Raw genomic sequence first — 12,948 nt, forward strand, 5'->3', positions numbered from 1 at the left:
TCGAGCAAACCTCTCGATCACTCATATACATCTCAAAACATAAAAATCTAAGTGGAAATAACAAAGCCAAATCAGTAATTAAATTCCGAACATCTCGTAAAAACTACAATTTTAATGAAAGTTGTTTAAAATATTTGTTCAACATTTTCATTAGAGGCTCAGTGTAAAAGAAGAGTGAAAACAGTAATTTCATAAAAACAAGCCCCTCGGGCAAAGTAGCACTCATATATATTTTATAGCCCCTCGGGACCAGCCTCTTAGTCACTCGAGACTCAACTCTCATCAATCAATGCACTCACTCAGCACTCACGCTAAATAGGTACCTTATAATAATCACTGCAGCGTGCAGCTCGATCAATAAATATATAGTCAACTGCGCTCATTGGGGGTGTGCAGACTCCGGAGGGGCTCCTACAGACCAAGCGTTATATCGCTGCGGCGTGCTGCCCGATCCAACATATCGTTGCGGCGTGCAGCCCGATCCATATATCGTTGCGGCGTGCAGCCCGATCCAGGCCCTCGACCTCTCTCAGCCACAAACCTCACAATCAGGCCCTTGACCTCTCTCAGTCATCAACCTCACAATCAAGCCCTCGGCCTCTCTCAGTCATCAACCTCACAAGCTACTCGGGCTATCAGTAAAACAGGATGCTCAACCCAAAATATCATTTTTATGCATCAAAGGTATAATAAATACTGAGTTATGAAATCAATAAAAACATAACATGACTGAGTACAGATCTTAAGTCAAAATAGTGAGTAAATAATAAGGAAAAGCCCCTAAGGGTCGAAACAACTTGGCATGAGGCCCAAATATGGTATTCCGCCCAAAACATAATAATATTTTCCAAAACACAAGTGCATCAAATAGTTTTCAGTCAAATACGCAACTTAAGAGTCGCTACGGGACGGACCAAGTCACAATCCCCAATGGTGCACACCCCCACGCTCGTCTAGCGTGTGCATCACCTCAATATAGTGAAACAAAGTGAAATTCGGGGTTTCATACCCTCAGGACAAGATTTACAATCATTACTTACCTCAAACCGGTCTAAACTCTAACCCGTGATGCCTTTGCCTCACGACTCGGCCTCCAAATACTCCGAATCTAAGAAAAGGCAGTATATCATCATGAATATACGCTAAAGGAACAAATCCCAAGCGAAAATAATTACATTAACTGAAAAATCCCGAAATTTTCTCAAACTCGGCCCCCGGGCCCACATCTTGGAGTCCGATAAAAATCATAAAACTGGAAAACTCATTCGCTCACGAGTCTACCCATATCAAATTCACCAAAATCCGACATCAAATGGCCATCCAAATCCCCAAAATCAACTCTCCAAAATTTTCACCCCAAATTCCCAAATTAAATGATAAGAATCAAGACATAATCATGGAATTTAACCAAATTTGAGTGAAGAACACTTTCCCCAATCATTCTTCTGAAATTCCCCTCCAAATTCGCCTTCTCCCGAGCTCTCTAATGAAATTTGATATTATGGACCAAGACCCTCGTTTTTGAACTTAAACATTCTGCCCAGACATTTCCTTAATCATGATCGCAGAAACACCCTCGTGATCGCGAAGAACAACCTTGCTACCTCAACATTTTACTCTACGCGACCGCGTTACTCCACACGCGAACGCGATGCAATGGTCCCCCTGGCTTATGCGATCGTGATTGACACCACGCGAACGCGAAGGGTAACGCTAGGTTTCCTGTACCGCCTTATTTCTTCTACGCGAACGCGGCCTTGCCCACACGTTCGCGTTGCACAACCTGACTGACCTACGTGATCGCGTCCCATTCTCTGCGATCGTGAAGAGTTAACCCAGATGGCCTCCCATTTGCCCTACGCGATCGCGAACCTCCTCCCGCGATCGCGATGAAGTACACACCAGCTGCAGAACACCAGCAAACCAGCAAAATCCTTAAGTCCAAAAATGACCCGGTGAGCATCCGAAACACACCCAAGGCCTTCTGGACCTCAACCGAACATGCAAACACGTCCCATAACATTATTCAAACTTAGTCAAACCTTCGAATCACTCAAAACAACATCAAAACACCAAATTAACCTCAGATTCAAGCTTAAGAACATCTAAATTTTCAGAATTCCACAAACAACGCCAAAATCTATCAAACCTCGTCCGAATGACTTGAAATTTTGTACACATTTCACAAATGACAGTACGAACCTACTCCAACTTCCGAAATTCCATTTCGACACCGATATCAAGATTTTCACTGCCGACCCAAAACTCTAAATTTTTCAGTTTCGCCAATTCAAGCCTAAATCTACCACAGACCTTCAAATCACATTCCGGACGCGCTCCCAAGTCCAACATCACCTAACGGAGCTAACCAAATTATAAAAATTCAAATCCGAGATCGAATACTAAAAAGTCAAAACTTGATCAAACCTTTCAAATTTAAAGCTTCCAGGTGAGAACCATTCTTCTATATCTATTCCGATTAACCTGCAATCCACAACCGACGATTTACATAAGTCATAATACATCATACAGGGCTATTCATGCCCAAGAATTGACGAGCGAAATGCAAATATTCAAAACGACCGGTCGGATCGTTACAGAACTTCTAATATATCTGGTGGTTATTGAACACATTACGGCGGTTTTAAGCTGTGGCGGCTTCGGAGACCACCAGTGTAGGTAATTGTGGTGGTTTGGACCGCCGCTGTACGCATAATTAACCGCCGCCGCAACAACCCGTTTAATTTGTTTGTAGTGAGATCTTTCAAGTTTTCTTTCCCTTATCATGAAGTTATTTACATTCCGTTTTTCTTATCATCTTTACCTCATCTTCATCCTTCTTGAGATTAGAGTTTGCAATTTTGTAGGATAAATCTCATCAACGCCATCTCTCCTCCGATCCCTCAAGAGAAAGAAGAAGAAAAGGATATGACAATGAATATGCCGGCAAAGTTTTTGGTATTTATTCTGCATTTTGGGATTCTGTTCTCCTTTGTGTTGCTAGTCAATTTTCCGGCTTCACATCTATATGCACTTTTGGTTCTTAAGACTGCTGAAATGGACGAGAAGAAAGCTCCAGTTATCAGTATGAGAAACAACCATCTTTCGTCATTGGGAATTGAATGTTTGATTTCTTGCTATAGGTCTTCCCATACTGTTGGCATCAATTCGTTCTTACTAAAAGAAAAAGGCAGCCAATCAAAAAGTAACAACAGTAGTTCACCTGATATGATTGAAGATGTTAAGACAAAATGTTTACAATATTTCAGCTAAGTAATATAATATGTAAAAAGAAAAACCAAAATACTAATAATAGAAGCTCTAGGAAAATAAAAAGGAGAGTCAGTCTAGTGGGCTTTCTTCTTTTTTGTTCCACTGCTGCTAGGAGTATCATAAGGAAACTTATAAACCTAAACAGGATAACACATTCTACAAATCAAATCTCGTCTGATTCTCCCATACCCGTAAACACCCCATTCATCACCATGTGAGTTTTTAATTAGGAAATATTTTGTCCCATTCTTAACTCCATATCCAATTACTAGTATTGAATGTGCTGCATTTTGGTCTATATCACCTGCAGTGGGTCCCATATATACATCCTAAAAACAAATTTGAAATAAAGAATTAAAGATATAATACAAGCTAAGGAAATTTGTGGAGAGGTTAATAATGGTTATATTTACAATAATAAAAATTCTTTCACAATCAAATGTAAGAATACATAATATAGATACCTTTCCCTTGAAGTCCAGAAAACTCTTATTCTAATTGCACCAAGCCACCAACCATAGGTTGTTTCTTCAGTGTTTCATTAATAGCTTCTTCCGTAACAACTCTCTCATTCCGGCTTTGTAAGCGCCTAGGAATATCCTCGGTACGCACACGATTGAAGTATGTAATTCTGTATCTCACCTTCTAACATGCATTAGCCAAAAATTAAAATGAAAAGGAAACAAAGTAAGTTTCATATTTTAAAAAGATGATTTTGATGCTAAAATATTTTTAAGAAAAAGAGAAATATACATCATGTGGGACGGGAGGGATATCGTTATCAATTCTACTTCCTCTTTTGGGATAGTCAAGCTCTGTGCACAAACCAAAGTACGTTGCATATTCAAGAGCATGAATATTGTATAGGTCCAAATTTGGTAACAACGGTAATGGATAAGCAAGACGAAGGATGGGGTCGACTACGATATAACGACTGAAAGTCGTCCTTATAAAGGTCGACGCCAGAAGCGGGCAGCTGAGACAGGACAGTAACGGTAACTTAGGTTCAGAAATGGACATAAAGAATATTCCTTTGGATATTCTCTATGCTGTACTTTTTAGGGTTTTTGAAGAATGTCCCTTGTAAATAGGAAGAGATAAAGAACAAAAAGGATCGGCCTTTTACTGAAAATCCATAACCCCAATTGCTAGGAGAATGCCGTTTAGTTGGCCTATGCCTGTTTGAACAGCCTCGGTTAATCCTGTCTTTCTTTGATAAGAATCAATACGATCTTTATAAGGCTCCTCCTCCGAATGAAATTCAATGGGATCCAGAGAGACCATGTCTCTAGAACATATTGTAAAAGTTGAGAGAAGAATATACGTCGCTGTCAGAGAAAGGAAACACCCAATCATACAATCATTGGGTGATAATTCCTTTATAGTACAACCCTTGTCATTTCTTACATTTATTATATATTCTATAACATTTTAGGCCTTTAACCACATCTGAAAAATGTTGTCTAAATTACCAAAAAGTGTTTTTTTTGCTCAAAGGCCACACTTTTCGACCTAAAGCAACGCTTTTCGTGGGGTGGCCTAAATGAGCGTAACCTTTAACATAAGGCAATGCTTTACCAATGTTGCTTTAGGAGTCACGCTTGAAAAGTGTAGCCTAAGAGTAACAAAGGCCACGCTTGTTACTCCCTCTATGATAACAGTTTTCGTGTACTACAACAACACTTTAAAAGCGTAGCCGTTGTTATTCCTTAGGCAACAATTGTAAAGTATAGCTTTTGCTATGCTGCTATATTGTCCACAAATTTGCTAATTCCTACAGTCACACTTTTGAAGCATGACACTTTTGTCTAAGCTATAAAGCATATTTTATTATTGTACAAGCCATGCTTTTGTGGTCAAGAAATTAATTTTTGTATATATCCTATAATCACATTTAAGTAGGGATCTCAAGTACTCAATTACATAGAAGATAATAAAAGAATATTTCAAATGCACGTACTTGCAATGAACTTCAAAATGGGAATAAATCTCATGTAGTACATCAACAAAAGATGCTAATATTTCAAGGTGCATACAAGAAATAAACTTTACAAAACCAAATGTATCACTATAGTATCAGGAATAAAAAAAATCATAATTGTCCAAAGTCTTCATCAAATTATCTTTTGGCCACCATTTCCAATTGCTCACCAGAATTTCCTACGGAATCAAAATAAAATTAATAATTAGATAGAATTCAATAGTATGTAAGCGCAAACTCAAAGAAATGTGGCAGAGTTTGCCCCTAGGAAATTTAAGTACCAAGCACTATTCAAAGAATAGATATCTGCTATAAATATAAGGCTTAAGCATTATTCCTCTTTTTTCCCGTATCATAAACTGAATTTGTTTCTTTAGTTCAGGCAAATTCTCCATTCATTTATGATCTTAAAAGTCATGTGAAGACCAAAATGAATGAGTATGCAGTTCTAGCTTCTGTTGAGGTAAGCTGATAAAGTTATAAATTAATTTCTTACACATAAATGGCTCAGCAACTTCTGTTATCTCTTAGTTTAATATGTCTAATATTCATGCATTTTGGACAAGCAAGCATAAACGGTAGAAAATACACATAATTACATAGACAAAAATTCCATTCCAATTGATAAAAGTTAAGTAAATTGGAACTTGTTCACATTTTAGGTATAGAATGTTACTTCTCTTTAAGTCCCCACCTTAAACTGTTTTATCGTGCACTTTCATTTAAGAAGAATCTAAACCACAAATTACCTAGTTTAATCGCACAATGGTAATGACTCCAATCATTATCAAAAATCTCATACACTACATTATGAATATGGTAATCACAAGGAAGGAGCATAATTCCATGCAGTATGAAACATAAAATATCATAATGAAGTTGAACAGATGTTATGATGGAGCACTGATTTTTAAGAAAATAACTATTGAGTAAAATTTCAATTTCAGGTTCAACCGTATTATATATTTCATAATTCTACTGGTAGAAGCAAAAAAGATATTGCTTTATGATATGCTTTAGACAATCGTATGACTGGATAGAAGCATATATTGCTTACCTAACGTAGTGCATTTCTCTGCTTTGTGCTCTCAGTTAAATTTTACCAATATCCATTTCTTTTTTATGCGGATGTAGAACCAACAACCTAAAGTTAAATACAGAATAAAGTAAAAAAATATTATTGACCATACATCAAAGAACCAAGATGTCAATTGGGCAAAAATAATTTAACAAAGAATAGTCTAAAACTTAGGACAATCATTACGTTCATAATAATTAAACAAATTGTCTTCCACTAAAAGCTTGTAGGGGAAGAGTTTAGCTTGTTCAAAATTATGACACAAATATTTTTAACTGAAGCATGCACTCCCAAATATGCAATAGCGACTAGCGTCATGTCAATTTTCTCAAGAATTCTGCCATTACTAGAGAACATCCGACTGCGCCTAGCAATCTTAAAAAAAACTCATGGGATCATATATTAGCAATGTCAGGAAGATGTAATTAAATAGCTGAAGTATTACAAAGAAATTGAAATAACCGAGATGAAAGATTATACCTGAAAATGAAAGTTCTGTTCCCCTTATCAAAGATATTTGCTTCATAAACCAAGCAAGAAAATGGAAACAATAATATTCTTTTCAACAGTTTATTACAAGTATACAACCAACAGTTTATTACAACCAACCAAGCAATAATATTCTTCATAAACCAAGCAAAAATTGCTTCATAACTCAAAGTATGATCATAAACTCCATCGTCATGGTATTGTAGAAGCAATCTGGAAAATTACACTAATACTGAAGCAAATTAAATACACTCCACAAATTTTTGGAGCCACTATCACATAAGAAGCAAAGAAAAAAGCATGTTCCTGTTGAAATAATAACGAACTATACTACTCAATTTAGAGTTGAGGCTTTCATTACACATTTAGATTATTACTACTCAATACACAGTTAGTTCCTAAAGTAGCTTATATATATTGTGGAACAAATGTGCACATCACTAAGTAAAGGATATGCACGCCAAGATTAAAATATGTTCTTAATAGTATTTGCACCCCCACATTCTAATGCATCTAAAGAAAAACTAATTGAATAGAGAGTTGCATGGTAAGAAGGCTCTCTAAATCTTGACTTTTGGTGTGCTCCGTGAGTTTTTTTCATCACAAAAAAACTTATATATAAATAACAATAACAACAAACCAAGCTTAATTCCATACGTGGGGTCTGGGGAGGGTAGTGTGTACGCAGCATTACCCCTACGCTATAAAGGTAGAGAGGTTGTTTCCGATAGATCCTCGTCATCCATCTATTTTATGTATCCTTGTTTTATCCTTCATTAGACTTTGGAGGTCATTCATACCTTTTTCATTAGCAAATTATATCATATTTGCCCTGGACCGTAACGTAATTCCAACCTGAAGTATAGGGTGTTAATTTTAAATTATAGTCAAGTATATGTATAATTTTGGACATTTACCGAAAGTATTTCGAAGCGTACTATCCACACAGTTCAAGATGGAGCCAGTTAAAGTCAAGGGACAGTCTGCTAACGCAGGGTATGAATGCCTCAAAAATAAAAGGGATGGCAAAGATTAAAATTATTTTTGTACAGAAGAGGTATAAATTTGTACCTTTATCCTACTTAAAATAAATACATTTAAAATGCACCATCTCGATCAATTTAAGCTTTTCAGTTGAGTCGATTCATACATAACAACATGATATTAGAGCAAACAAGAATTAGTACGTGAATTTGGACATGTTAGAATGAGTGAATAAAATGCCAAATATTTGAATAACTCTTTATATATAAATAACTCAAACAATTAGTTTAGGCAGATAATTTAAAATGAAAATAAGAGGGCTTACGATCGAGCGATGAGGGAAAGAAGGGCGTCATCATTGGGAGGGCCATCAAGAGAAGTGAGAAAAGGGAAGAAATAGACAGAGGTCACGACGGCTCCACCATCAGCTTTAGCGATGAGAGATTGAAGGCAAACAACTCCACATTGAGGATCACTGTTGCGTCTACCATCAAAAGGGTCCAAAAATGCTGATATTTCCAAAATAAGATTATCAGAGGATTCTGCACAATCTTTTAACTAAACAAATCGCAAAGCTATCAACTAAATAAGCAAATGAATTTCAAAAAAACTTCGAAGAAGCCATTAAGCAAAAAAAGTAACTGTAGAAATTTCAGACAAGCCAAATCGCAAAGTAATTAAACTGAAACCCAAAATTTCAGAGAAATCTTACACAAGCTTTCGAAAAATGGAGATCAACAATGATTGTAAGCCCAAAACTCAAAATTCTCAATTGCAACTGATAGTCGAAGAACCCAGATGAAAAGAGTGCTTTGACTTTTTAGAAGAGAAACTAGAAGAGATATAGCGCATCCATCAGAGATTTCCATAAAACCCACACTAATTTGCTTCCTAGTTAGAAGAAGAGCCAAATTTTAGAGAAGATGAAGGATGGGATTCTATTGTAGAGTTGGTAAAAGCTGAAAAGAGTGGGATATTTTAGGGCATAATAATTCGGCCAAATTTTAGGGGAAAATCTGAGCGGAAAATTTTAGGGGACTTTAGACCACATTTACATAGAGTTGCTTTTATTAATATAAACAAGCACGCCTAAAAGTGTTAGCATTACATATGAATAAGTGTTGTTAATTATTTTATGATTTGGTATAAGTTGAAAAGCATAGTCTATACCATTAAAAGGAACACTTTTTAAGGATTGCCTAAAATCCGTAGCCAAAAGTGCTAGACAATGGCAGCCCTTTAAAAAATGTTGCCAAAGATACTTTCAGCAACATTTTCCAAGTGTTGTCTATAATTGGTATGGCCTTAGGCCAAATTTGTTGTAGTTACATACTTTGTCAATCATAGCATATTAAATCCACTATTTAATTCTCCTGAACTCTACTCGTTATACAAGAGTTGTGTTATATTTGGTCTAGAATTTATTAAGTTCAATTGGGATTCACCCTATTAACTTATTATTAATTGGTTTAGCATCTATTTTCTCAAATAATTTGGCGCCGTCTATGGGGAGTTTTTAGTTGAAACTATAGTTCTTTCTAGATTAAAAAAAATAGTCATCTTTCCTTCGTTTGCACAAACTAACGATAGCAGAAAAAGGAGATGCAAGACTGAAAGCGATAGCAGGCGTCACTACCAATATTTTGAACACCATCAACAAAGATGGCAGGGAAGACAACGAGAATGTGACACCAAGCGCTACGCCCAGGCGAAGTGCTTCACCTCCCCCTCATGAAAGCGTGACAGCTTCACAAGGAAGGGAAGCCTCGACGTCTTCAGCTGAAGAAGCACCACCAGTAGTGAATAAGTTATTGGAGGAGTGGCTAACAAGCACTCTAAACAATATACTCGATAGACCTGCTCAAAGAGAGGACAAAAACACTGTGCAAGCAGACATCATAACAACCACTGGCGAGCAGCCTATCCCTCAAACAGGTAACACTTACCCCACTATTGATGCAGATAATGAGGCGCTCGCAGCCGTTCTAAAGAAAATGGAAGAAATGGAAAACGAAAACAAGGCGCTTCGCGACCAGATGAAGGAGCATCAATAAAGGGTCGATAAGATATCAGACTCTCCAAAGTTGCTACCAAAATGAGACGTTGGACAGTTCGTCGAACAACCATACAGCGAGGAAGCGACTCCACATGCCATTCCCGAAACCTTCATAATGCCACCGTACCTGAAGGTATACTATGGTACTACAGACCCCGAAGATCACATCATCCACTACATCACATCGGTGAAGGGCAACGACCTTTCGAAGGAGCAAGTACCATCAGTGTTGCTAAAAAAGTTCGGCAAAACCTTAACGGGGGAGCCTTAACCTGGTATTCACAACTGTCGGCGCGGTCAATAGCAACGTTCGAGGAAATGACCGACAAGTTCATCACCTCCTATGTAGGGGCTAAAAAGGTGGAAGCCAGGGTGAATGACATATTCGTCGTTAGGCAATCGCCTGGCAAGGGACTCAGGGACTTCCTCGCCTAGTTTAACAGGGTGAGAATGAGCCTACCAAATGTATCAGAAGGAATGGCGGTAGCCGCTTTCCAGAATGGGTTAAGCAGGAGCAGGTCGAGAGAAACTAGAAAACTATTAAGCAGGCTCATGAAACATCCTCCACTACTTGGGAGGAAATCCACAATGCCTATTGCACCGAGGTGAGAGCCGACGAGGACAACCTTAATGGTTCGACTCAATGGTTGACGTCAGTTCAAGCAGAATCAAGGAAAAATCGTCGTAACGATGGTCGAAGGGATCAGTCGAGCCCCCATCTCAGCCGAGAAAGGCATCAGCCCTACATCAGAACAGTCGTCCCACTGTCTCCTCGACACACGGAAGAGCCGCCCAGGCCGCACACAGGGACTCAGGGAAACGAAAGAGGTATGCCTCCACTCTTATCTGCTCACAATTTTGTGTTTCCCCTTTAGAAATAGTTTACGCACTAGAGAAGCTCGGCACGAAGGTGAAATGGCCACAAAAAATGAAGTCTGTCTCAAGTACTCGGAAGTCGAATGTCCTCTATGAATTTCACCAGGAGCGGGGTCACAAAACCAAGGACTGTATAGGTCTACGGCAAGAGGGAGTGAGAATTCTGAACCAGGGCCACCTGAGGGAACTGATGAGTGATCGTGGACAAGACAACTTTGACCGCGGACGTGAACAACACCAGGGACCTCCAAAGCCACCCTCTCCCGCTTGCACCATCCAAATGATTATTGGTGGAGGTGATGAAGCAACGATCAACCACGTGAAATTCACCACTATGCACAAAATGAAATGGTCGATCACCCAGAAACTGTACGACAACCTCGGAGACTGTATCATCTTCGACAAGTCAAATACTGATGGCTTGACTTTCCCTCATTTCGTTGCTCGTGTTATTACTTTACGTATTTCAGATACTGATGTAATAAGAATAATGGTAGACGATAGAAGCGACGCGTGTATCATACCCTCGAGTCCCACACAAATGAGACTCGAGGACAAGATAGTACCACATTGCATAACACTAACAGGTTTTAACAATGCAGTTGAGCGAACCTCTGGAGAGATAACAGTACCCGTTTTGGCCGGGGGCGTCACCCTAGAAACAATATTCCACATCATGAACCAAGACACAACTTACAACGCTATCATAGGGAGGCCATGGATACACGCCATGAGGGCCATCCCGTCAAGCCTCTACCAAGTAATCAAGTTCCCGACTCCTTGGGGAATATTCAGTATCTAGGCCGAACAACGCACCGCCCAAGAATGCTATCATATCGCCCAGGATTGCACGTATACCTAACAGCTGAAGGGAGCTGACATAGAGGCATATCAATTACCAAAGTCAGGCACCAGACTCGACGTACAAACAAACGTCATCAGGGACCCCGACATCGTGGAAGCTGCTGAGTCAACGGTAGAAGATCTCAATCCTGTCCAACTGAACACCAGTGACAACAGTAAAAGGGCTTACATTAGACATAAGCTCTCAAAACCAGGTAAATTTCACAAGTTTTTAATTGACAACGCCAATCTGTTTGCTTTCTCCCATGCAGATATGCCAGGTATCCCGAAAGACGTGGCCACACACAAGCTGAATGTCGACCCACTCTATCCACCAGTGCGGAAAATAAGAAGGAAATTCAACTCTGCAATCAACGAGGCCGTAAGTGATGAAGTAGATAAACTCCTCGCCAATGGTTCCATCTGGGAATCAAAATACCCCTAGTATGTTGCCAATGTGGTCATGGTGAAAAAGAAAAATGGAAAATGGCGGATGTGCGTAGATTTCACGGACCTGAACAAGGCATGCCCTAAAAACTCCTTCCCATTGCCTCACATCGACCAGCTCATCGACGCAACTGCAGGACACGAATTGCTAAGCTTCTTGGACGCCTACTCGGGTTACAACCAAATCCTCATAGAGGAGGAAGACCAAGAGAAAACTACTTTAATCATCCATCAGGGAACGTACTGCTACAGAGTCATGCCATTCGGGTTTAAAAATACGGGTTGGTCACCAAATGTTCAAAGATCAACTCGGCAAAACAATGGAAGTTTACATCGACGACATGTTGGTCAAATCAAAAAGGAAAGAAGACCACATCGATTACCTGAAAGAAGCCTTCGGTATACTAAGGCGGTACGACATGAAACTAAACCCCTAAAAATGTGCCTTCAACATAATCTCGGGCAAATTTCTCGGTTTCTTGGTATCACAAAGAGGCATCGAAGTCAATCCTGATCAAATCAAAGCCATTGAAGGGATACTCAAGGTGTTAACCAGCAAGAAACAGGTGCAAAAATTGATTGGCCGTATAGCCACTCTGTCAAGATTCATTTCGCGATTATCCGACAGATGCCACATATTCTTCAATGTTCTAAAAAAAGATAATGAGCTCCAGTGGAATTCAGAATGCATCGATGCCTTACGGGAACTAAAGGCGTACTTATCCTCGCCTCCACTACTTGCCAAAGCAGAGCCCAGCGAACGCCTCGTAGTGTATTTGGCCGTTTCGGAAGTTGCAGTAAGTGTAGTGCTTGTTCGCGAGAATAAAGGTACACAATCTCCAATTTACTATACTAGCAAAACCCTGGTCGACGCCAAAACGAGGTACCCCCACCTCGAGAAATTAGCCTTAGCGTTGGTTA

General features: G+C 39.2%; 1 long non-coding RNA gene across 1 annotated transcript; it reads right to left on the minus strand.

Moving 5' to 3' along the window:
* Positions 1–5,233: 5,233 nt before the first annotated feature.
* Positions 5,234–8,860, minus strand: LOC107798010 (uncharacterized). The gene is made up of 4 exons (XR_001650809.2): positions 8,518–8,860; positions 8,131–8,314; positions 6,312–6,398; positions 5,234–5,433 (listed from the first exon to the last, which is right to left on the minus strand). It is a non-coding gene; the product is annotated as an uncharacterized LOC107798010 (long non-coding RNA).
* Between the last annotated feature and the right edge of the window lie 4,088 nt (positions 8,861–12,948).

The sequence above is a fragment of the Nicotiana tabacum genome, chromosome 3, assembly GCF_000715075.1.
Source record: "Nicotiana tabacum cultivar K326 chromosome 3, ASM71507v2, whole genome shotgun sequence".
Classification (NCBI taxonomy): domain Eukaryota; kingdom Viridiplantae; phylum Streptophyta; class Magnoliopsida; order Solanales; family Solanaceae; genus Nicotiana; species Nicotiana tabacum.